The sequence below is a fragment of the Lissotriton helveticus genome, chromosome 10, assembly GCF_964261635.1.
Source record: "Lissotriton helveticus chromosome 10, aLisHel1.1, whole genome shotgun sequence".
NCBI classification, from domain to species: Eukaryota; Metazoa; Chordata; class Amphibia; order Caudata; family Salamandridae; genus Lissotriton; species Lissotriton helveticus.
In genome coordinates, this window is record NC_136071.1 from 197,148,087 (window position 1) to 197,174,037 (window position 25,951).

The 25,951-nt window shown below is 44.5% G+C and overlaps 2 protein-coding genes across 4 annotated transcripts in view; one reads left to right on the forward strand and one right to left on the reverse strand.

Moving 5' to 3' along the window:
* The window catches only part of IQCK (IQ motif containing K), a 632,757-nt gene that overhangs the window by 319,667 nt on the left and 287,139 nt on the right, over window positions 1-25,951 (reverse strand). The gene's annotated exons all lie outside the window — the stretch shown is intronic.
* KNOP1 (lysine rich nucleolar protein 1) overlaps window positions 422-25,951 on the forward strand; it is a 386,483-nt gene continuing 360,953 nt past the window's right edge. Inside the window, exon 1 of the mRNA XM_078665100.1 lies at window positions 422-559. The gene's annotated coding sequence lies outside the window, so the exon portion shown is untranslated. The remainder of the gene's footprint in view (window positions 560-25,951) is intronic.

The following is a 25,951-nucleotide window of genomic DNA, read 5'->3' on the forward strand; positions in this document are numbered from 1 at the left end:
ACAGTATTTCCACTCGGAAAGAATGTGACGTCAGGTGGCCTATGAAGCCTGAAGGCAGGCCTACCTCTAAATTGCCCAATAATGGGGATTTGTCTGGCACCGGGAGATGGAATATATCAAAAAGGCCAATTTATGACCTAAACGTTGGAAGAGGATTTCACAGTGTGGAAGCGGTAGCCGCCGTTAAATATTCCTCACTCCAGCGGGCCAGTCTGATGGAACAGAAGCCGCGCCAGCCCGTTCTTAGGGCGACTGAAAAATATGCAACTGGCTTCGGGTCAAATAAAAATAGAAAGCGAGCGTGCGCAATCAGCCATCCTCAAAGAGGGCGCCGGGGAGGAGGAGGGGATGTCACTGACGGCAGGCGACAGCTGTGACACACCACGAGAGATCAGAACTGACAGGCAGAGAGCAGGCAAGACAAACACGAGGCCTGCCTGTTTACCCTGAGCACCAAAGCGTCCCCGGCTTCCAGAGATGGCGTAAATGCACGTGACTGGGGCAGAAATCAAAGATCTCCCTGGTTACCATATCAACAGCAATGGCGATAGACAATAGGGTAAGGCTAGGGATTTACCCCTGTACTCCTGATCGAATGGCCGGCCTTCCTGCACCTTTGGGCCTTGTCCCAGCACAGAGTGGAGACCTTCCGGGTTCCCACGTTTGTGCTGCTCAAAGAAACAAGCATTTGCAATGCAATAGGTCTCGCATTAGGAAAGTTTGAGCTATTGGTATTGTAAATGACAATTTTTTTATTTATGTGTTGGTTTTGAAAATAGGGACATTAATAGCTTTGTCATTTACAATGCCAATACTTTTCACTTTTGCAAATGTGACACCTATAGCATTTGTAATGCAACATGTTTTGTATTTACGTGACTTAGATGTATTGATATTACAAATAACAATGGCTTTTAATTTTTTTAAATAATTAATACTTAAATAAAAGTTATTGTAATTTATAATGGCAATAGCTTGAACTTTTGTAAATAACTTTTGTGAAGATTATGTTCAGTGTATTTTATTGTGACGAAAATCCAAGAACAGAAGTGAAATATTAACATCTTTTTGTGACATTTGTAATAACGCTTGAAACATTGAGAGAACATATTTGAACCAGTTCTTGTTGAATCGTTGCACAGATTGATGCTGTGGTGGCGCTGAGTGATGTTGTGGTGGCGACGAGTGATGCTGTGGCGTTCAGTGATGCTGTGGTAGCGCATAGTGATGTTGTGGTGCCCCTGAGTGATGCTGTGGTGCCCATGAGTGATGCTGTGGTGGTGCGATAGACAGATAGAGGGAGGGCGATAGATAGATAGATAGATAGATAGATAGATAGAGGGAGGGCAATAGATAGAGTGAGGGCGATAGATAGACAGAGTGATGGCGATCGATAGATAGAGTGATGGCGATAGATAGAGTGAGTGCGATAGATAGAAAGATAGAGTGAGGGCAATAGATAGACAGATAGATAGAGTGAGGGCGATAGATATATAGATAGAGTGAGGGCGACAGATAGATAGATAGATAGAGTGAGAGCGATAGATAGCTAGAGGGCGATAGATAGATAGAGGGCGATAGATAACTAGAGTGAGGGTGATAGATAGATAGATAGATAGATAGATAGATAGATAGATAGATAGATAGATAGATAGATAGATAAATAGATAGATAGAGTGAGGGCGATAGATAGATAGAGTGAGGGCGATAGATAGATAGATAGATAAAAAGATAGATAGATAGATAGAGTGAGGGAGATAGATAGATAGATAGATAGATAGATAGATAGATAGATAGATAGATAGATAGATAGATAGATAGATAGATAGATAGATAGATAGATAGATAGAGTGAGGGCGATAGATAGATAGATAGATAGATAGATAGATAGATAGAGTGAGGGCGATAGATAGATAGAGTGAGGGCAACAGATAGATAGATATAGTGAGGGTGACAGATAGATAGATAGAGTGGGGACGATAGATAGATGTGTGTGGTTGTGTGTGTGTGGTTCTGTGTGCGTGTGGTTGTGTGTGTGTGGTTGTATGTGTGTGTGGTTGTGTGTGTGGTTGTGTGTGGTTGGGTGTGTGGTTGTGTGTGTGGTTGTGTGTGGTTGTGTGTGGTTGTATGTGTGGCTGTGTGTGTGTTTGTGGTTGTGTGTGTGGTTGGGTGTGGTTGTGCGTGTGTGTGGTTGGGTGTGTGGTTGTGTGTTTGTGGTTGTGTGTGGGGTTGTGTGTGTGGTTGTGTGTGGGTGTGTGTGGTTGTGTGTGGCTGTGTGTGTGTTGCGTTTGTGGTTGTGTGTGGTTGTGTGTGTGGTTGTGTGTGTGGTTGTGTGGGTGTGGTTGTGTGTGTGGGTGTGGTTGTGGTTGTATGTGTGGTTGTGTGTGTGGTTGTTTGTGGTTGTGTGTGTGTGGTTGTGTGTGTTTGTGGGGTTGTGTGTGTATGTGTGGTTGTATGTGTGTGTGTGTGTGTGTGGTTGTATGTGTGTGTGCGGTTAGAGAAGGATGTATGTGGAAGAGAGCAGCAGATCAGCACAGCAGAAGAGAACAGGGAGTTAAAGAAGGAGGCGGGTGGAAGAGAGCAGCAGATCAGCACAGGAGAAGAGAACAGGGAGTTAGAGAAAGAGGTGGGTGGAAGAGAACAACAGATCAGCAAGGGAGAAGAAAACAGGGAGTTAGAGAAGGAGGCTGTGGCAGAGAACAGCAGATCAGCACAGGAGAAGAGAACAGGGAGTTGGAGAAGGGGGCGGGGTGGAAGAGAGCAGCAGATCAGCATGGGAGAACAGAACAGGGAGTTAAAGAAGGAGGCGGGTGGAATAGAGCAGCAGATCAGCACAGCAGAAGAGAACAGGGAGTTAAAGAAAGAGGTGAGGTGGAAGAGAGCTGAAGATCAGCACAGGAGAAGAGAACAGGGAGTTAAAGAAGGAAGCAGGTGGAAGAGAACAGCAGATCAGCACGGTAGAAAAGAACAGGGAGTTAAAGAAAGAGGCGGGGTGGAAGAGAGCCGCAGATCAGCAAAGGAGAAGAGAACAGGGAGTTAAAGAAGGAGGTGGGGTGGAAGAGAGCAGTATATCAGCACAGGAGAAGAGAACAGGGAGTAAAAGAAGGAGGTGGGGTGGAAGAGAGCAGCAGATCAGCTCAGGAGAAGAGAACAGGGAGTTAAAGAATGAAGGCGGGTGGAAGAGAACAGCAGATCGGCACAGGAGAAGAGAACAGAGAGTTAAAAAAGGAGGTGGGTGGAAGAGAGGAGCAGATCAGCACAGCAGAAGAGAACAGGGAGTTAAAGAAGGAGGTGGGATGGAAGAGAGCAGCAGATTAGCACAGGAGAAGAGAACAGGGAGTTAGAGCAGGAGGCGAGGTGGAAGAGAGCAGCAGATCAGCAGAAGACAACAGGGAGTTAAAGAAGGAGGCGGGCTGGAAGAGAGCAGCAGATCAGCGGAGGGAGAAAAGAAGAGAAAAGGGATTTGGGAAGGAGGTGGGTAGAAGAGAGCAGCAGATCATCACAGCAGAAGAGAACAGGGAGTTAAAGAAGGAGGTGGGGTGGAAGAGAGCAGCAGATTAGCACAGGAGAAGAGAACAGGGAGTTAAAGAAGGAGGTGGGGTGGAAGAGAGCAGCAGAACAGCGCAGGAGAAGAGAAAAGGGAGGTAGAGAAGGAGGCGGGTGGAAGAGAACAGGAGATCAGCTCTGGAGAAGAGAAGAGAACAGGGAGTTAGAGAAGGAGGTGGGTGGAAGAGAGCAGCATAACAGCATAGCAGAAGAGAACATGGAGTTAAAGAAGGAGTCGGGTGGAAGAGAGCAGCAGATGAGCACAGGAGAAGAGAACAGGGAGTTAAAAAAAGGAGGTGGGGTGGAAGAGAGCAGCAGATCAGCACAGGAGAAGAGAACAGGGAGTTAAAAAGGAGGTGGGTGGAAGAGAACAGCAGATCGGCACTGGAGAAGAGAACAGGGAGTTAGAGAAAGAGGGGGGTGGAAGAGAACAGCAGATTAGCACAGGAGAATAAAACAGGGAGTTAAAGAAGGAGGTGGGGTGCAAGAGAGCAGCAGATCAGCACAGGAGAAGAGAACAGGGAGTTAGAGAAGGAGGTGGGTGGAATAGAGGAGCAGATCAGCACAGCAGAAGAGAACAGGGAGTTAAAGAAGGAGGTGGGGTGGAAGAGAGCAGCAGATCAGCATAGGAGAAGAGAATAGAACAGGGAGTTAGAGAAGGAGGCGGGTTGGAAGAGAGCAGCAGATCAGCACGGGAGAACAGAACAGGGAGTTAAAGGAGGCGGCGGGTGTAAGAGAGCAGCAGATTAGCACAGGAGAAGAGAACAGGGATTTAAAGAAGGATGCGGGTGGAAGAGAGCAGCAGATCAGCACAAGAGAAGAGAACAGGGAGTTAAAGAAGGAGGCGGGTGGAAGAGAACAGCAGATCAGCACGGGAGAAAAGAACAGTGAGGGCGATGGAGTGAGGGCGATAGATAGAGTGAGGGCGACAGTTAGATAGAGTGAGGGCGATAGATAGATAGAGTGAGGGCGACAGATAGATAGATAGAGTGAGGGCGACAGATAGAGTGAGGGCGACAGATAGATAGAGTGAGGGCGATAGATAGAGTGAGGGCGATAGAGTCAGGGCGATAGATAGAGTGACAGGATAGATAGATAGATAGAGTGAGGGCGATAGATAGATAGAGTGAGGGCGATAGATAGAGGGTGATAGATAGAGTGAGGGTGATAGATAGAGTGAGGGCGATAGATAGATAGAGTGAAATAGTGAGGGCGATAGATAGAGTGAGGGTGATAGATATAGTGAGGGCGATAGATGGAGTGAGGGCGATAGAGTGAGGGCGATAGATAGAGTGAGGGCAATAGATAGAGTGAGGGCGATAGATAGAGTGAGGGCGATAGATAGGTAGATAGAGTGAGGGTGATAAATAGAGTGATAGATAGAGTGAGGGTGATAGAGAGAGTGAGGATGAAAGATGGAGTGAGGGCGATAGATAGAGTGAGGGCGATAGATAGAGTGAGGGCGATAGATAGAGTGAGGGCGTTAGATATGTGTAAGGCCAGATTTTATTTAAGCCACGCCCTTAATTACATTGACCACGCCACTTTAAGAGTCCCCCCCCCAGTTCACCCACTTAAAGCCTTGCTGAAAGGAGCACCCCAACCTGCAACCTTTATCGTATAAGCTCTGCAATAAATGTGGAAATGTGTGCACGTGAGCTCTAGCAAAGCCTGCAGGTTTACAATCACCTTTAGAGTTTCAGAAAGACCACAACACCTGCTCTTTCTGTGAGAATGTAGTGCTCCGATGTTAAATGGGAGAAGCTTTGCTGATTTACTGCTGATGAGGAGGTTGCCCGGATATTGTTTGTATATTTAGCTCTGATATGACACCACATCTTCGCCATGCATAATCATCAGTCTCTTCCAAAGAATCTGTCAAACAAGTGGGACATCAAAGTGCTACCCTGTTTGTGAGTGCGTGTGTTTGTGAGTGCATGTGTTTGTGAGTGCATGTGTTTGTGAGTGCGTTTGTTTGTGAGTGCGTGTGTTAACCGTTTATAGAGGAACACTATTAAGTAATGAGCTTTGCAAACTTAAAAAACAAGCGGATTTTGGTGCGGCCCAAAATATACTTATGAAGCCCAATTTTAGAGGATAAACTTGTAATTGATGCTAATTATGACTTAACCAACAGTGTTGTTAGTTTTTAGGTGCAATAAATACTGCACCAAAACCGGTCCGTTCGTAATGAGGACCTTGTGCGTATACAATTTTATGTGTGTTCTATAAATATTTTGCTCGGACTAAAATTGATAAATGTTGGTAATCCAGACTGCTGAAGCGTCATTTTCTACACAAGTGAAACCATTTTGTGTCACTGAGCACGCGCTGGAGTCGGGCTGAGCTGAAAACCAACGAAAACAAGCGTGAAGTATATGGCGGGGAGCGGATTCCCTTCAAGTCTTCGCGGCTCGATGCTGTTTGGGAGGTGGGAGGGGAAGTAGGAGAGGGGGGAGTGATAGGGATGAAAGCGCTAGCGGCCGCATGCTGGCAAATGGTGACCTGCAGAGCGCGTGAATGGAAAGAGCGGCCGCGGTCGCTTTGATGTTCTTGTCTTTTCTTGCTTTGTGAGAGGGGTAGGGGAGCGAATTCCTGTGCACGTGCTCACATGAACTGTACGCGATCCGCAGCTAGGTAGACTTTTCAGACTCCTTACTATAATCTCGCCTATTCATCCCTGCGGGATGGATTAGTAGAGACCTAAAAAATCATTTGGAAACCCGAGGCATGTCTCAGGCTTAGCCTGGCGCCCAAACTCTCCCACTGGTTTCCCTTACGACAGCTATTTTTTTCAGGTTTATACCAGATCTTTTTTACTAGTATTTTATCTATTTATATCGTTTCTTATACAGCACAGACATAATCCAGGCGAAAATGTGAGCGTTTTAAATTGAATAAAATTTATGCAGTACAAAAACAATTTTAAGATATAAAGTGATCTAGGGCAATTGAATAATAGATGTGGCAAAATAATCAACATTACAGTTTTACTACAATCCTCAGCAAGAATTATTATTGTTGTTATTATTATTTTTGTTGGTATTGCTACATTTTGGTAGCTAATAGGCAGATGATGACGGAATACAACAAAATAGGTTCCAATAATCCAATTACAATTTAGTAGGCCAGAGGTCCATGTATTTGGCCAAGGGGTGGGGTTTCAAGGAGCTACAAGCATTAAGGAATTATGAGGGGTAGCTGCGAGTTGTTTCAAGAGAATGAAAAGGAGCCCACCAGGAGGAGGCCAGAAGTTTCAGGAGTAGGTTATATTTTGCCCTGTTTTTAATAAGATCAGAAGGCAAGGTCATATTTGATGCTTGCAAGGAATACATTTCGTGGAAAAAAACAGGCTAGAGGGGAAAAATGATAGGCCGCCTTTGGAGCTGTTCACATTTTCCAGAGCACACTTCCTCAAACCAGGCACATAAAATACTTCTCCAGTTTTTAAAAAAAGTTTTAAAAAAAGTTTTTATATAGCGCGAACTAGACCCAAGACATCGGGTATCAGAGCGCTTTACATGAGAACCAGTATTCGTTACAGATGGACACATTAATTTTTGTTAGGCATGGGGAGATTAAGGGATTTGCCCAGAATCACAGAATGTTGACCCAATGCCGATACTCGAACCTGGGTACCCAGCTCCAAGTCGGCCGATCGGGCCCTTATGCCACATCCTCTTCCCACTTGTAGGGTTTCGGTTAGTTGCATGCAAGCCAAGGCAACTTTGGGTGGGGCTGAGCGGTTGCTGGGGAGGCCGCTGACGACAGAGATACTATATTCCAGTCTCAAGGTGGCCAGCCAAAACACAAACTGTTTAAAATCGTCTTTACGAAAAAATCTTGTACCAATTTAATGGGTCTTAGCGGGTGTTGAGCCCCTTTTATCAATAGCGTGAAGTGGGCGCTTAGGTTTATTTCAGTTTCTAATACTTAGGTTTATTTCAGTTTCTAATACTAAACCTACAGATTTGCCGATCCATAGTGCAGCACCTCAAAGCGAAAACCTGCTTCTTTGAGGGAAAGAGCCTCCTTTTTACAATGTTGCTTCCAGGGCTGGAACTCATAACAGGAATTCAGTTTTGTTTTGATTCATTTTCAGTTTCCTTCTGGTCTTCCAATTTTGTTTTTTGGAAAGGTATTCTTTACAGTTATTGATGGAATTGTCATATCTAATCCTAAAGCTGTGTGTCATTTGCATATTTGTGGTAAAAGAGGCCAAGAGTATATTAGAATTTCCAAAGAGGTGCAATATAGTAGATGAATAATGTGAGGGCTAGTGCTGAGCCTGGTGGGTCAAAAAAAGTATTTTTACAAGGTTTGTCCAGGAGTCATTTATTTTCACCATCTGGCAGCTATCACAGGAATAACACTTGACTCACTGGTGAAGTACCCCCACAATATCAAAACTCGACAAGAGGGGAATCAGCACGACATCAAAGCTAAGCCTATTCAATGGGCCAGATGTACGAACATTTCATTTTGCGAGTCTCTAATTGTGATTTATTTGTGACTCGCAATTAGAGACTCTCAAAAAAATATACTGATTTGCCTCAGACACATTAGTAATATTTACGAGGCAGGCTGCAATTTATGGCCCCATGGTGATGGGGACAGCAGGCCTCCATGTCACTGTTTGCTCTTTAATAAAGCAACTGTTCTTTTTTTTAATGCAACCCATTTTCCTTAAAGGAAAACTGGATGCGTTTCAAAAAGAAATATGAAACGTTTCTGTTTAATTTTTTAAGGGTATGCAGTGGTCCATGGGACCACTGTCTGCTCTTAAAAAACGTTATTGCTACAATTCACAAAAAAGAAGGGGTCTCTGGGGGACCCCTTCCCGTTTGCGACTGGCTTACCACAGACTTGAAGTAGGTGGTGAACTACGATTGTTTTGCGACCGCATTCGGTTGCAAAATAATTGTACATCCCTCTGCTTCTCACTATTAGAAGGGAAGCCCTTGGCATACCCCTTCCTAATAGTGACTCGCAATCCCTTTTTTGCGCGTCGGTGATAGGTTACCAAATTGCAAAATAGGGTTTATACATCGAAAAATGCATTTTACTGGTCACAAATGGCCCGATCAGCCATTTGCGGCCAGTAAAATGCATTGTACATCTGGCCCATTGGTTGCTGTAACTATGTCAAGCAGGATTAACAGCAACGTTTAATTTGTATTTACCTTTTGGTGTGGTAGGTGTCCTCTATGACATTGGGTGTGACCATTTGCATTGCTATTCCCTCAATAAAACCCCGGTTGATAGTTGTATAAGAGGCTGTTACCCCAGGTGATGTACTTCTCCAAGATGTTTGCAACAAAACATAAACTGATGGTGTGAAAATCATTTTAGTTGTACTTAGGGTTAGTCTTGGGGTTCTAAATATCGGACTGATTACTTCCGTCATTACTGTGGTGTGAACAATGCTTTAGTCAAGTGAAGCATTTAGAATTTGGACCTGTAAAGGCTTAGGTAGGTGATGGCATATTTAGCGGTTTCGAGGAACCAGGTCTAGTTGATAACTGGATAGTTCGATGAGGTGATAATTTCCTCCGAATCTCGTCTGGCTAGAGAGTGAGATGATAAGTAAAGAGGGAGACAATATGGCATACAAGTCAGAGCTGCCAAATTTGGAACTGAGGAGCCAGGTTTTAGTGCCATAGTCAACTTAATATCCTGTAAATCTGAGAAAATCCCGCAATCACCCCATGCCTGACCTTGCGTAATGTAATATGATGCTCAGCATATATAAAAAAAATTGCAAAAAATAAGAAATGCGTCCATCTGTTAATTGTTAGCTTATTGGCTCTCTCCCTATTTGGCACTTCATGGTGTCTAGCTTTTAATTTGGGGGTGGGCATCAATGAAATGGAATGAAACCCACCTGGGATGCTCTTTACCCATTTCCGGTATCTTACAAAGCAGGTTGGAGGAGCCAAAGACATCATCTGAATCAATACAATTTCCATTACGTCCTCCAATTTTTGACCCCTAGCCATCTTACGATAACATACTACATACTACTGTTAACAACCCTCACCCCATCTTACCTATCACCTCCTCTCCTATCTCAAGAAGGAATCATTCTCCTGATTCCTTTCCTGCTCTCAACAACCTTATGCACAATTGCACACGTTTGTAACACAATACATCCTTTGACCAATTTGACAACACTATTCCTTATGTCATGCCTACAACTCAGCATCACACAGATATATTTTCAATGAAATTATGACGTTTCTTCACTAATTGCATAAACATAAAACTCTAGGAAATGTTGACGTTTTACAAAGATGTTTTGGGCACACTGCCATAGCTGGAAACAACACCAAATCTCATATGGTCACGGTGGACGCATTCTCAATATCTTGAACATACAACTATCAACATAATCTTCTGTCCTAGTCTTCTATCACTCATTCTTCACTTACTTATAACATTTTGCACCAAATGTTTTTTTCCAAGATCACCACTATCAGAGAGACATCCTCACCACTGTAATTAGGGCAATGCCTCCCTTCTCCCTCACCACACACTCCCAATCTCACTCAGCCTTACTATCTGATTTCTCTACAAACTTCACCTTTGCAGTTTATCCCTATACTGAAATCTGCAAATCCATTGCGTAATGCACATGATAACTTTAGCACACAATTTGGCGAGCATTTGGCTTCCTCCTTCAGGTTCTCCTCTGCCGTAAATAACTAATCAGCTACTCCCTTTCATCTGCTAGCTACCCCCAATGTTTTAATTATGCACTTACAAAAAGAGCCTACTGCAGATCCCTTCTCTCCCACTATCACTCAGTATCCCAGCTCATTGTCTTTTCCGAGATAATGGAATAACCAGTTTTCAACTGTCTCACAAAACACCTCCCTCCTGATAAGCTTCTTGGTCCAATCAGGCTTTAATGAAATCCATTCAACAGGCACTGAATTCTCTGATGTAGCCAACTTTAATTACCGCAGCTCATTACAACCACCTATCATCTACCTTCACCCTCCTTGCTCTGTTGCATTTGACACAGTAGATTAGTTAACAATACTTTCCTGCTTTCACGTTATCGGCATCTGGCCTATACTCTATGATAGTGCTTAGGTTATCTCTTTGACTACTCTTTCACTGTGGTGTAGGGATACAACCTATCCTCAATAAGATCTGTATTAGCTGGTGTCCCAAGGGCTTAGTCTTATGCCTACTCCTTTACACCTCCTCCAGTGCTGGGTTTGTAAAAAAAAAAACATAAGTTCAAGGGGCTCAAATCTTTTCCACAACAGCACAGTATCAAGTACTAAATAAACAGAAAACCATGCCAATCTCTCACATTACACACTGTCAAAACAATAATCATGGGCAAACTGTGCTACTCATACTACATACTGAGCCTTTCAATGCACACGCTACCACACCTTTTCGACACAAGAGCGGATAGCTCGCAGCAAAAAACTATTGACACTATAATTCAGAGTAGTTCATGGCCTTTCCTCTCTGTACCTTGCTGACAATTTGGCTTGCCAAGTCCTTAACAATAATCTATGAAATGTCAATGTGAATCTCCTAGATTATGTAGCAATCAGGTTCCGATCTCACCACCTACTAAGATGCCTTCATTGGAACTTGCTACCTCTAGTTCTATGTCAAAATAATGAGGAAAAAATATTGTAGCCAGAATATTTGCTACCAAAATATGAAGGTAGGTTTATAAATGTAAGTACCTATGTACACTGGAAATATACTTGTCGTCAAGGTACATACATATGGAGATAAGTATGGTAAATATATCATAACATACATATACTTACCGCATTGATATTTTTGTAGATGATATTATGATTACAAAAGTTTTGCAATGTGAGTTTTAAAATGTAACACTCCAGGAGTATGGTCTTGATATCAAGCCTTGCCTCTTGGTTAATTTAAAACTTCCCTGAAGAGTCACCTCATGCGACCAGAAAAAAGGAGTAACTCATTATATTCAATGCATCCAAAGAATGTCATATGTAAAACTCTAATGCAGATTTAAAAAAAAAGTTTTTTTGTATTTTCAGTTTAATTGACCCACAACAGCACCAGTGTACAATAACTCAGCACTCTGGTTTATGTTATCCATCTACTTTGCTTTCCTTGGGATGTATGATAATTACTCTGGTAAACAACATTTCTGATGGAAATGTTCATGCTGCTAAATAAATAAATTCTTTGAAGACGTCATGCATATTTCTGGGGATTTTTGTGAAAATTCAAAAATGACAAATTTTACGATGATCTATGGAAAGGGAGCTTGTAAATTACGTGTTCATTATATCAATGGCACACCAATTGAAACAGTCACTTAATTTTCCTATCTGTGTATTCTCTGTAGCTCTACTGGTTCCTGGACCAAGCATATAGAACATAATAGGCTAAAGATGATACGTATCTGAGGGCGCATTTGCAGGTTTGCCACTAAGTTAGGCTGTAAACCAATTCGGGAGATTGTCTCAATATATAGAGTCAAATGTGCATCTGCAGCTTCTTATGGAAATTAGTTATGGGGTTACAGAGAATCCACTACTTTACAAATGCAAGATAATATTTTTTTCGACGACTGCTTGCCACACCACAATCTACATCAGCTTATATAATACACAGGGAAATGGGCATACAATATTTGGAGGATCTACTAGCAATAAAGTCCGTCCATTTGTGGCATTCTATTTGAAGCAAAGAATAGACAAAATTCGCAAAGCAATTATAAGGGATTGTTTAGGTCTAGACAATTCCTTGAGATTCCTGTGGCTCTCGTATATCTCCAACAGCTAGCCCAGTTGAATGGTTCTCCATTACAGAATTAACTTTATAGTATAATGCACTATAGTAAAAGAGCATTAAAACATTTATTACTTAAAAAAGGAAAAAGTTAGACGTGCCAAAGATAGTACTAAACCCTCAGTTGTTAGATACCTCTTTGTTGCACAATAGGAGGACCTCCAGAGGTATCTTACACTTACATCTAACACCCAACATCATTTTGTCTTGACATGTCTATGAAGGGTGCAGCTCATGCTTTGGTAGCCTTTCTAAAATTGAAACAATTGCCTGGGGCAACTGTCAAATTCACATGTGATGGAAGATCCACTCAAACAACAATGCATTTTATCCAATTTTGTAGCTTCTATACTGGAATCAGGAAATTCAATTTAAAATCTTTGTTTTTAGCTAACAATATTAGGAATTAGAGAGCTAGGGGCAGATGTATAAAGCATGTTTTTGGTCTCTGTGAATCGGAACGTTTGTGGCCGGGGAAATTCTTTTTTAAATGTACAATACGCAAAATGCGATTCAGTAACTTGTTACCGACTCGCATTTTGCATTTGCAAGTCAGTATTTAGAAGGGGCGTGTTTAGGGCGTCACTTCCAAATAGCGAATCGATATAGTACGCATTACTGTTTTGCAACTGAATTCCCGTCGAAAAACAGTAATACTTTACCACCAGCTTAAAACTGGTGGTAACCCATTCACAATGGGGAAGGGGTCCCCTGGGGACTCCTTCCCCTTTAAGAATGTACATTTTAATATTTTTTAAGAGCAAGCAGAGGTCCCATGGACCAGAGCCTACTCTTAAACAAGCAGCACAACCATCTTTCGTCGAGGCGAGGCAGAAATGCCTCGTAGTAACACACGGTCATTTTAGGATTCGGGGCGTGTTTTTAGGTTTGAGTGACGGATGACGTCACAGGTAGAAAGAAGCTGAAAAACGCCCGCCCGAATCCAAAAGAGACGGGGCTTAAAGGGAGTGACGCCCCTCTCCTCCAATGGCTGGCCTCCGTTTAGGAAGCCAGCCAATGGAGAAGAGGGGCGAGTTCAAGCCCCCTGTAATGAAGTTCGCAGTCCAGTAGCTGGGGTGGGTGGAGCTAGGTGGGCAGAGGGGAAGAGGAGGGGACAGTACAGGAAAGGGGCAGTTAGAGTAGGGACGGGGACCCGTATAGACATGGTAATAAAGTGTTGAGAACTACACCAGTCTGTGTCCGTGTATTATTGGCACAGGACACGACACCCCCTAACTAAAAAACATAAAATCTTCGGACTCCGCCCACTGCCACGCAGTGCGACGGTCCTCGACCTAAAAAATGAAACTTCAAAGTTTCATTTTTCCTTTTTAAATGCATCCCGTTTTCCTTTATGCCGAGACACTAACCTAGTTCCCCAGCTCCGAAGTCGGCAGCTCCAGCCACTAACTACATCCTCTCCCCACTTTTATTGTGAGTAGTTGGTTCTGTTTTAGGCAATGCTAACAGGAGAAATGGGCTGGTGCAGGCTGCCTCCTCACGACAGCCCCGGCACTTATTTTTATTTACAAATTAACCAGTGGTTAGAGGTTTTTGTTTTAAAGAGTATAGTGGTTAACCAGAGGTCATCATAGCACGGCAACCTCATCAGTTGTCGATAGGTTCTAACCAGAGTTAGTTTAATGCACTAAGCTGCACAGGAAACCTTGTGACTCTATCAGTCTGGTTTAAACTTACCCAACCGCATTAGCACTTTACAGTGAGTTGGCTGGCCTTATATCTTGCAGCTGATGAGTCTTGGAATATGTTAAGAATCGTGGGATATTCTGTTTTTACTGCCAGTAAATCGTTATTTTACTTTATATTCTGTTTTTTATATATTCTGTTTTATATTTTGTCATCTATCAACCGCGAGTTTTAATACATTTAATGCATGGTGAAAATATTCCACTCAATGTTGTCGTACTACGTCAGATGCAACACCGATATGACAAGGTATTTCTTTTTATGAGTTTTGGGAAATGTTATTTGTACTTTAATGGTTTTATTTGAAAATAAAATAAAGGCTTTACATCGAATCTACTAATTCTCTGCAAATCGAAGGCTTGAGCCTGGGACACGCAAATGTACTTATTTTTTAGACCAGGGACACAGGTTTAGAAATTCACTTATTATTCAGCTAGTCCTTCGTATTTATGTTGGCTTTACTTATTGTTTTCTTTTTCCAACACCATGACCCTCTTTCTTTACACAACTTCCTTTTAGGTTCATTGCAATTTTCCAGCTATGTGCCCATCTGGTTTGTGAAATACGATGAGTCCTTGCATTGATCCCTGAACAAACTTAACTGCTTAGTTAAGCAGAGTCATAAGCTCCTCTGGAAACCTTCACTAAACAAAAAATCTTTCTTTTGTCATCTCTGCATTAAGAGCGCTGGGCCAAGTTCAAATGTAAGAAAAATGAAATGCTTGCGGTATGAATAATTGAAAAACAAAGCTATCAAATGAAAGGCTCGGTGACAGCAAATAAAACACTGTAGTTTCCATGGTTCAGAACTGGCGAAAACAAAGCACATCCTGGAAAGACTGAAGTCAGACACAGAAATGTGTTCCTCTTATCCAGTTGATACGATGGAAAAGCTAACTGTATAGACAGACAATGAAAATGGCTTTTGGCAGAGAAAGGAATAAAATGAAAGAGCAACCGAATGTAAATAAAAATTGAAAATTTGTCAACATTGCTGTTTGTGCTATGATATTGAGGCAATAGCATTTCATGTATTTCTTTAATTGTAAAGTTCCAACCATTAGTCTTCAAAGTAATACAACCAAACATTATAGAACTAGGGTGTGTGTTATTACACTGAAGCTATAATAATTCATGAATTTCTTTAATTCTTAAGTTCCATCCACTACCATTCAAATTCCTACATCGAAAATGATGGAACATGGGTGTGTGTGTGTTATTGCGCTGAAGCTATAGTATTTAATGTATTTCTTTAATTTTTAAGTTCCATCCATTATCTTTCAAATTCCTACATCGAAAATGATGGAACATGGATGTTTTTAGGTCTCGCCTGTCGATGCGCATGCGCATCGAGCTTGCGAGCCTATTGCGGCTTAAACAACCTTTAACTAAGAAGCAAGGAATCGTGGCGATTCCTTGCAGTGCCCGTGACTTTTAAGCTCAATGCGCATGTGCATTGAGCTTAAAAGCGCGTGCACATCAGTTCCCTCAGCCGCAATTGCCGTCTGTTCCCTCACCCGCATTCCTCCGACACCTTTTGAAGTGAAGCTTATCTTCACTTCAAAGGCCCCGGCTTCTTGACACCCACATGCCGCTCTCCCCGCTCCGCCCCCTCCCCTGCCCGCCGTGTGCATTTCTCCTACACCCCCTCCCCACAGCAATGCCCTCCCTCTGTTTTACAATTTGAAGAGGTAATCGGAGTGCCTCCTCACATTTCACTTCACTGCCTCCCAACCTCCCTTCCAAACCCTCCAAGTTTCTGCCTCTTTCACTCTCTCTTCCAACTCTCTCCCCCCTCTCCATTTACTTACACAAATCTCGCTGATACCCCAAGCAGCAGTGCCCGCACTACCAATCCTTCTGTTATGCCACATCTCTCAGCTTACAGATTCCTTCGCTCTTTCTTTTACTCTCCACGTTTCTGCCTCTTTCACTCTCTCTTCCAACTCTCTCCCCCCTCTCCATTTACTTACACAAATCTCGCAGATACCCCAAGCAGCAGTGCCCGCACTACCAATCCTTCTGTTATGCCACATCTCTCAGCTTACAGATTCCTTCGCTCTTTCTTTTACTCTCCACGTTTCTGCCTCTTTCACTCTCTCTTCCAACTCTCTCCCCCCTCTCCATTTACTTACACAAATCTCGCAGATACCCCAAGCAGCAGTGCCCGCACTACCAATCCTTCTGTTATGCCACATCTCTCAGCTTACATATTCCTTCGCTCTTTCTTTTACTCTCCACGTTTCTGCCTCTTTCACTCTCTCTTCCAACTCTCTCCCCCCTCTCCATTTACTTACACAAATCTCGCAGAAACCCTAAGCAGCAGTGCCCGCACTACCAATCCTTCTGTTATGCCACATCTCTCAGCTTACATATTCCTTCGCTCTTTCTTTTACTCTCCACGTTTCTGCCTCTTTCACTCTCTCTTCCAACTCTCTCCCCCCTCTCCATTTACTTACACAAATCTCGCAGATACCCCAAGCAGCAGTGCCCGCACTACCAATCCTTCTGTTATGCCACATCTCTCAGCTTACAGATTCCTTCGCTCTTTCTTTTACTCTCCACGTTTCTGTCTCTTTAACTCTCTTCCAACTTCTCTCCCCCCTCTCCATTTACTTACACAAATCTCGCAGATACCCCAAGCAGCAGTGCCCGCACTACCAATCCTTCTGTTATGCCACATCTCTCAGCTTACATATTCCTTCGCTCTTTCTTTTACTCTCCACGTTTCTGCCTCTTTCACTCTCTCTTCCAACTCTCTCCCCCTCTCCATTTACTTACACAAATCTCGCATATACCCCAAGCAGCAGTGCCCGCTCTACCAATCCTTCTGTTATGCCACATCTCTCAGCTTACAGATTCGCACTTTCTTTTCCTCTCAACGATTCTGCCTCTTTCACTCTCTCTTACAACTCTCTCCCCCCTCTCCATTTACTTACACAAATCTCGCAGATACCCCAAGCAGCAGTGCCCACACTACCAATCCTTCTTTTATGCCACATCTCTCAGTTTACAGATTCCTTCGCACTTTCATTTACTCTCCACGTTTCTGCCTCTTTCACTCTCTCTTCCAACTCTCTCCCCCCTCTCCATTTACTTACACAAATCTCGAAGATACCCCAAGCAGCAGTGCCCGCACTACCAATCCTTCTGTTATGCCACATCTCTCAGCTTACATATTCCTTCGCTCTTTCTTTTACTCTCCACGTTTCTGCCTCTTTCACTCTCTCTTCCAACTCTCTCCCCCCTCTCCATTTACTTACACAAATCTCGCAGATACCCCAAGCAGCAGTGCCCGCACTACCAATCCTTCTGTTATGCCACATCTCTCAGCTTACAGATTCCTTCGCTCTTTCTTTTACTCTCCACGTTTCTGCCTCTTTCACTCTCTCTTCCAACTCTCTCCCCCTCTCCATTTACTTACACAAATCTCGCAGATACCCCAAGCAGCAGTGCCCGCACTACCAATCCTTCTGTTATGCCACATCTCTCAGCTTACATATTCCTTCGCTCCTTCTTTTACTCTCCACGTTTCTGCCTCTTTCACTCTCTCTTCCAACTCTCTCCCCCCTCTCCATTTACTTACACAAATCTCGCAGATACCCCAAGCAGCAGTGCCCGCACTACCAATCCTTCTGTTATGCCACATCTCTCAGCTTACAGATTCGCACTTTCTTTTCCTCTCAACGATTCTGCCTCTTTCACTCTCTCTTACAACTCTCTCCCCCCTCTCCATTTACTTACACAAATCTCGCAGATACCCCAAGCAGCAGTGCCCGCACTACCAATCCTTCTGTTATGCCACATCTCTCAGTTTACAGATTCCTTTGCACTTTCATTTACTCTCCACGTTTCTGCCTCTTTCACTCTCTCTTCCAACTCTCTCCCCCCACTCCATTTACTTACACAAATCTCGCAGATACCCCAAGCAGCAGTGCCCGCACTACCAATCCTTCTGTTATGCCACATCTCTCAGCTTACATATTCCTTCGCTCTTTCTTTTACTCTCCACGTTTCTGCCTCTTTCACTCTCTCTTCCAACTCTCTCCCCCCTCTCCATTTACTTACACAAATCTCGCAGATACCCCAAGCAGCAGTGCCCGCACTACCAATCCTTCTGTTATGCCACATCTCCCAGCTTACAGATTCGCACTTTCTTTTCCTATCAACGTTTCTGCCTCTTTCACTCTCTCTTACAACTCTCTCCCCCCTCTCCATTTACTTACACAAATCTCGCAGATACCACAAGCAGCAGTGCCCGACCTACCAAGCCTTCTGTTATGCCACATCTCTCAGCTTACATATTCCTTCGCTCTTTCTTTTACTCTCCACGTTTCTGCCTCTTTCACTCTCTCTTCCAACTCTCTCCCCCTCTCCATTTACTTACACAAATCTCGCAGATACCCCAAGCAGCAGTGCCCGCACTACCAATCCTTCTGTTATGCCACATCTCTCAGCTTACAGATTCCTTCGCTCTTTCTTTTACTCTCCACGTTTCTGCCTCTTTCACTCTCTCTTCCAACTCTCTCCCCCCTCTCCATTTACTTACACAAATCTCGCATATACCCCAAGCAGCAGGGCCCGCACTACCAATCCTTCTGTTATGCCACATCTCTCAGCTTACAGATTCCTTCGCTCTTTCTTTTACTCTCCACGTTTCTGCCTCTTTCACTCTCTCTTCCAACTCTCTCCCCCTCTCCATTTACTTACACAAATCTCGCAGATACCCCAAGCAGCAGTGCCCGCACTACCAATCCTTCTGTTATGCCACATCTCTCAGCTTACATATTCCTTCGCTCTTTCTTTTACTCTCCACGTTTCTGCCTCTTTCACTCTCTCTTCCAACTCTCTCCCCCCTCTCCATTTACTTACACAAATCTCGCAGATACCCCAAGCAGCAGTGCCCGCACTACCAATCCTTCTGTTATGCCACATCTCTCAGCTTACAGATTCCTTCGCTCTTTCTTTTACTCTCCACGTTTCTGCCTCTTTCACTCTCTCTTCCAACTCTCTCCCCCCTCTCCATTTACTTACACAAATCTCGCAGATACCCCAAGCAGCAGTGCCCGCACTACCAATCCTTCTGTTATGCCACATCTCCCAGCTTACAGATTCGCACTTTCTTTTCCTCTCAACGTTTCTGCCTCTTTCACTCTCTCTTACAACTCTCTCCCCCCTCTTCATTTACTTACACAAATCTCGCAGATACCACAAGCAGCAGTGCCCGCACTACCAAGCCTTCTGTTATGCCACATCTCTCAGCTTACATATTCCTTCGCTCTTTCTTTTACTCTCCACGTTTCTGCCTCTTTCACTCTCTCTTCCAACTCTCTCCCCCCTCTCCATTTACTTACACAAATCTCGCAGATACCCCAAGCAGCAGTGCCCGCACTACCAATCCTTCTGTTATGCCACATCTCTCAGCTTACAGATTCCTTCGCTCTTTCTTTTACTCTCCACGTTTCTGCCTCTTTCACTCTCTCTTCCAACTCTCTCCCCCCGCTCCATTTACTTACACAAATCTCGCAGACACCCCAAGCAGCAGTGCCCGCACTACCAATCCTTCTGTTATGCCACATCTCTCAGCTTACATATTCCTTCGCTCTTTCTTTTACTCTCCACGTTTCTGCCTCTTTCACTCTCTCTTCCAACTCTCTCCCCCCTCTCCATTTACTTACACAAATCTCGCAGAAACCCTAAGCAGCAGTGCCCGCACTACCAATCCTTCTGTTATGCCACATCTCTCAGCTTACATATTCCTTCGCTCTTTCTTTTACTCTCCACGTTTCTGCCTCTTTCACTCTCTCTTCCAACTCTCTCCCCCCTCTCCATTTACTTACACAAATCTCAAAGATACCCCAAGCAGCAGTGCCCGCACTACCAATCCTTCTGTTATGCCACATCTCTCAGCTTACAGATTCCTTCGCTCTTTCTTTTACTCTCCACGTTTCTGCCTCTTTCACTCTCTCTTCCAACTCTCTCCCCCTCTCCATTTACTTACACAAATCTCGCAGATACCCCAAGCAGCAGTGCCCGCACTACCAATCCTTCTGTTATGCCACATCTCTCAGCTTACATATTCCTTCGCTCTTTCTTTTACTCTCCACGTTTCTGCCTCTTTCACTCTCTCTTCCAACTCTCTCCCCCTCTCCATTTACTTACACAAATCTCGCAGATACCCCAAGCAGCAGTGCCCACACTACCAATCCTTCTGTTATGCCACATCTCTCAGCTTACAGATTCGCACTTTCTTTTCCTCTCAACGTTTCTGCCTCTTTCACTCTCTCTTACAACTCTCTCCCCCCTCTCCATTTACTTACACAAATCTCGCAGATACCCCAAGCAGCAGTGCCCGCACTACCAATCCTTCTAATATGCCACATCTCTCAGTTTACAGATTCCTTTGCACTTTCATTTACTCTCCACGTTTCTGCCTCTTTCACTCTCTCTTCCAACTCTCTCCCCCCTCTCTATTTACTTACACAAATCTCGCAGATACCCCAAGCAGCAGTGCCCGCACTACCAATCCTTCTGTTATGCCACATCTCTCAGCTTACATATTCCTTCGCTCTTTCTTTTACTCTCCACGTTTCTGCCTCTTTCACTCTCTCTTCCAACTCTCTCCCCCCTCTCCATTTACTTACACAAATCTCGCAGATACCCCAAGCAGCAGTGCCCGCACTACCAATCCTTCTGTTATGCCACATCTCTCAGCTTACATATTCCTTCGCTCTTTCTTTTACTCTCCACGTTTCTGCCTCTTTCACTCTCTCTTCCAACTCTCTCCCCCTCTCCATTTACTTACACAAATCTCGCAGAAACTCTAAGCAGCAGTGCCCGCACTACCAATCCTTCTGTTATGCCACATCTCTCAGCTTACATATTCCTTCGCTCTTTCTTTTACTCTCCACGTTTCTGCCTCTTTCACTCTCTCTTCCAACTCTCTCCCCCCTCTCCATTTACTTACACAAATCTCGCAGATACCCCAAGCAGCAGTGCCCGCACTACCAATCCTTCTGTTATGCCACATCTCTCAGCTTACAGATTCCTTCGCTCTTTCTTTTACTCTCCACGTTTCTGCCTCTTTAACTCTCTTCCAACTTCTCTCCCCCTCTCCATTTACTTACACAAATCTCGCAGATACCCCAAGCAGCAGTGCCCGCACTACCAATCCTCCTGTTATGCCACATCTCTCAGCTTACATATTCCTTCGCTCTTTCTTTTACTCTCCACGTTTCTGCCTCTTTCACTCTCTCTTCCAACTCTCTCCCCCCTCTCCATTTACTTACACAAATCTCGCAGATACCCCAAGCAGCAGTGCCCGCACTACCAATCCTTCTGTTATGCCACATCTCTCAGCTTACAGATTCGCACTTTCTTTTCCTCTCAACGATTCTGCCTCTTTCACTCTCTCTTACAACTCTCTCCCCCCTCTCCATTTACTTACACAAATCTCGCAGATACCCCAAGCAGCAGTGCCCACACTACCAATCCTTCTGTTATGCCACATCTCTCAGTTTACAGATTCCTTCGTACTTTCATTTACTCTCCACGTTTCTGCCTCTTTCACTCTCTCTTCCAACTCTCTCCCCCTCTCCATTTACTTACACAAATCTCGAAGATACCCCAAGCAGCAGTGCCCGCACTACCAATCCTTCTGTTATGCCACATCTCTCAGCTTACATATTCCTTCGCTCTTTCTTTTACTCTCCACGTTTCTGCCTCTTTCACTCTCTCTTCCAACTCTCTCCCCCCTCTCCATTTACTTACACAAATCTCGCAGATACCCCAAGCAGCAGTGCCCGCACTACCAATCCTTCTGTTATGCCACATCTCTCAGCTTACAGATTCCTTCGCTCTTTCTTTTACTCTCCACGTTTCTGCCTCTTTCACTCTCTCTTCCAACTCTCTCCCCCCTCTCCATTTACTTACACAAATCTCGCAGATACCCCAAGCAGCAGTGCCCGCACTACCAATCCTTCTGTTATGCCACATCTCTCAGCTTACATATTCCTTCGCTCTTTCTTTTACTCTCCACGTTTCTGCCTCTTTCACTCTCTCTTCCAACTCTCTCCCCCCTCTCCATTTACTTACACAAATCTCGCAGATACCCCAAGCAGCAGTGCCCGCACTACCAATCCTTCTGTTATGCCACATCTCTCAGCTTACAGATTCGCACTTTCTTTTCCTCTCAACGATTCTGCCTCTTTCACTCTCTCTTACAACTCTCTCCCCCCTCTCCATTTACTTACACAAATCTCGCAGATACCCCAAGCAGCAGTGCCCGCACTACCAATCCTTCTGTTATGCCACATCTCTCAGTTTACAGATTCCTTTGCACTTTCATTTACTCTCCACGTTTCTGCCTCTTTCACTCTCTCTTCCAACTCTCTCCCCCTCTCCATTTACTTACACAAATCTCGCAGATACCCCAAGCAGCAGTGCCCGCACTACCAATCCTTCTGTTATGCCACATCTCTCAGCTTACATATTCCTTCGCTCTTTCTTTTACTCTCCACGTTTCTGCCTCTTTCACGCTCTCTTCCAACTCTCTCCCCCCTCTCCATTTACTTACACAAATCTCGCAGATACCCCAAGCAGCAGTTCCCGCACTACCAATCCTTCTGTTATGCCACATCTCCCAGCTTACAGATTCGCACTTTCTTTTCCGCTCAACGTTTCTGCCTCTTTCACTCTCTCTTACAACTCTCTCCCCACTCTCCATTTACTTACACAAATCTCGCAGATACCACAAGCAGCAGTGCCCGCCCTACCAAGCCTTCTGTTATGCCACATCTCTCAGCTTACATATTCCTTCGCTCTTTCTTTTACTCTCCACGTTTCTGCCTCTTTCACTCTCTCTTCCAACTCTCTCCCCCCTCTCCATTTACTTACACAAATCTCGCAGATACCCCAAGCAGCAGTGCCCGCACTACCAATCCTTCTGTTATGCCACATCTCTCAGCTTACAGATTCCTTCGCTCTTTCTTTTACTCTCCACGTTTCTGCCTCTTTCACTCTCTCTTCCAACTCTCTTCCCCCTCCCCATTTACTTACACAAATCTCGCAGATACCCCAAGCAGCAGTGCCCGCACTACCAATCCTTCTGTTATGCCACATCTTTCAGCTTACAGATTCCTTCGCTCTTTCTTTTACTCTCCACGTTTCTGCCTCTTTCACTCTCTCTTCCAACTCTCTCCCCCTCTCCATTTACTTACACAAATCTCGCAGATACCCCAAGCAGCAGTGCCCGCACTACCAATCCTTCTGTTATGCCACATCTCTCAGCTTACATATTCCTTCGCTCTTTCTTTTACTCTCCACGTTTCTGCCTCTTTCACTCTCTCTTCCAACTCTCTCCCCCCTCTCCATTTACTTACACAAATCTCGCAGATACCCCAAGCAGCAGTGCCCGCACTACCAATCCTTCTATTATGCCACATCTCTCAGCTTACAGATTCCTTCGCTCTTTCTTTTACTCTCCACGTTTCTGCCTCTTTCACTCTCTCTTCCAACTCTCTTCCCCCTCTCCATTTACTTACACAAATCTCGCAGATATCCCAAGCAGCAGTGCCCGCACTACCAATCCTTCTGTTATGCCACATCTCTCAGCTTACAGATTCCTTCGCTCTTTCTTTTACTCTCCACGTTTCTGCCTCTTTCACTCTCTCTTCCAACTCTCTCCCCCCTCTTCATTTACTTACACAAATCTCGCAGATACCACAAGCAGCAGTGCCCGCACTACCAAGCCTTCTGTTATGCCACATCTCTCAGCTTACATATTCCTTCGCTCTTTCTTTTACTCTCCACGTTTCTGCCTCTTTCACTCTCTCTTCCAACTCTCTCCCCCCTCTCCATTTACTTACACAAATCTCGCAGATACCCCAAGCAGCAGTGCCCGCACTACCAATCCTTCTGTTATGCCACATCTCTCAGCTTACAGATTCCTTCGCTCTTTCTTTTACTCTCCACGTTTCTGCCTCTTTCACTCTCTCTTCCAACTCTCTCCCCCCGCTCCATTTACTTACACAAATCTCGCAGACACCCCAAGCAGCAGTGCCCGCACTACCAATCCTTCTGTTATGCCACATCTCTCAGCTTACATATTCCTTCGCTCTTTCTTTTACTCTCCACGTTTCTGCCTCTTTCACTCTCTCTTCCAACTCTCTCCCCCCTCTCCATTTACTTACACAAATCTCGCAGAAACCCTAAGCAGCAGTGCCCGCACTACCAATCCTTCTGTTATGCCACATCTCTCAGCTTACATATTCCTTCGCTCTTTCTTTTACTCTCCACGTTTCTGCCTCTTTCACTCTCTCTTCCAACTCTCTCCCCCCTCTCCATTTACTTACACAAATCTCGCAGATACCCCAAGCAGCAGTGCCCGCACTACCAATCCTTCTGTTATGCCACATCTCTCAGCTTACAGATTCCTTCGCTCTTTCTTTTACTCTCCACGTTTCTGCCTCTTTCACTCTCTCTTCCAACTCTCTCCCCCTCTCCATTTACTTACACAAATCTCGCAGATACCCCAAGCAGCAGTGCCCGCACTACCAATCCTTCTGTTATGCCACATCTCTCAGCTTACATATTCCTTCGCTCTTTCTTTTACTCTCCACGTTTCTGCCTCTTTCACTCTCTCTTCCAACTCTCTCCCCCTCTCCATTTACTTACACAAATCTCGCAGATACCCCAAGCAGCAGTGCCCGCACTACCAATCCTTCTGTTATGCCACATCTCTCAGCTTACAGATTCGCACTTTCTTTTCCTCTCAACGTTTCTGCCTCTTTCACTCTCTCTTACAACTCTCTCCCCCCTCTCCATTTACTTACACAAATCTCGCAGATACCCCAAGCAGCAGTGCCCGCACTACCAATCCTTCTAATATGCCACATCTCTCAGTTTACAGATTCCTTTGCACTTTCATTTACTCTCCACGTTTCTGCCTCTTTCACTCTCTCTTCCAACTCTCTCCCCCTCTCTATTTACTTACACAAATCTCGCAGATACCCCAAGCAGCAGTGCCCGCACTACCAATCCTTCTGTTATGCCACATCTCTCAGCTTACATATTCCTTCGCTCTTTCTTTTACTCTCCACGTTTCTGCCTCTTTCACTCTCTCTTCCAACTCTCTCCCCCCTCTCCATTTACTTACACAAATCTCGCAGATACCCCAAGCAGCAGTGCCCGCACTACCAATCCTTCTGTTATGCCACATCTCTCAGCTTACATATTCCTTCGCTCTTTCTTTTACTCTCCACGTTTCTGCCTCTTTCACTCTCTCTTCCAACTCTCTCCCCCCTCTCCATTTACTTACACAAATCTCGCAGAAACTCTAAGCAGCAGTGCCCGCACTACCAATCCTTCTGTTATGCCACATCTCTCAGCTTACATATTCCTTCGCTCTTTCTTTTACTCTCCACGTTTCTGCCTCTTTCACTCTCTTTTCCAACTCTCTCCCCCCTCTCCATTTACTTACACAAATCTCGCAGATACCCCAAGCAGCAGTGCCCGCACTACCAATCCTTCTGTTATGCCACATCTCTCAGCTTACAGATTCGCACTTTCTTTTCCTCTCAACGATTCTGCCTCTTTCACTCTCTCTTACAACTCTCTCCCCCCTCTCCATTTACTTACACAAATCTCGCAGATACCCCAAGCAGCAGTGCCCACACTACCAATCCTTCTGTTATGCCACATCTCTCAGTTTACAGATTCCTTCGTACTTTCATTTACTCTCCACGTTTCTGCCTCTTTCACTCTCTCTTCCAACTCTCTCCCCCTCTCCATTTACTTACACAAATCTCGAAGATACCCCAAGCAGCAGTGCCCGCACTACCAATCCTTCTGTTATGCCACATCTCTCAGCTTACATATTCCTTCGCTCTTT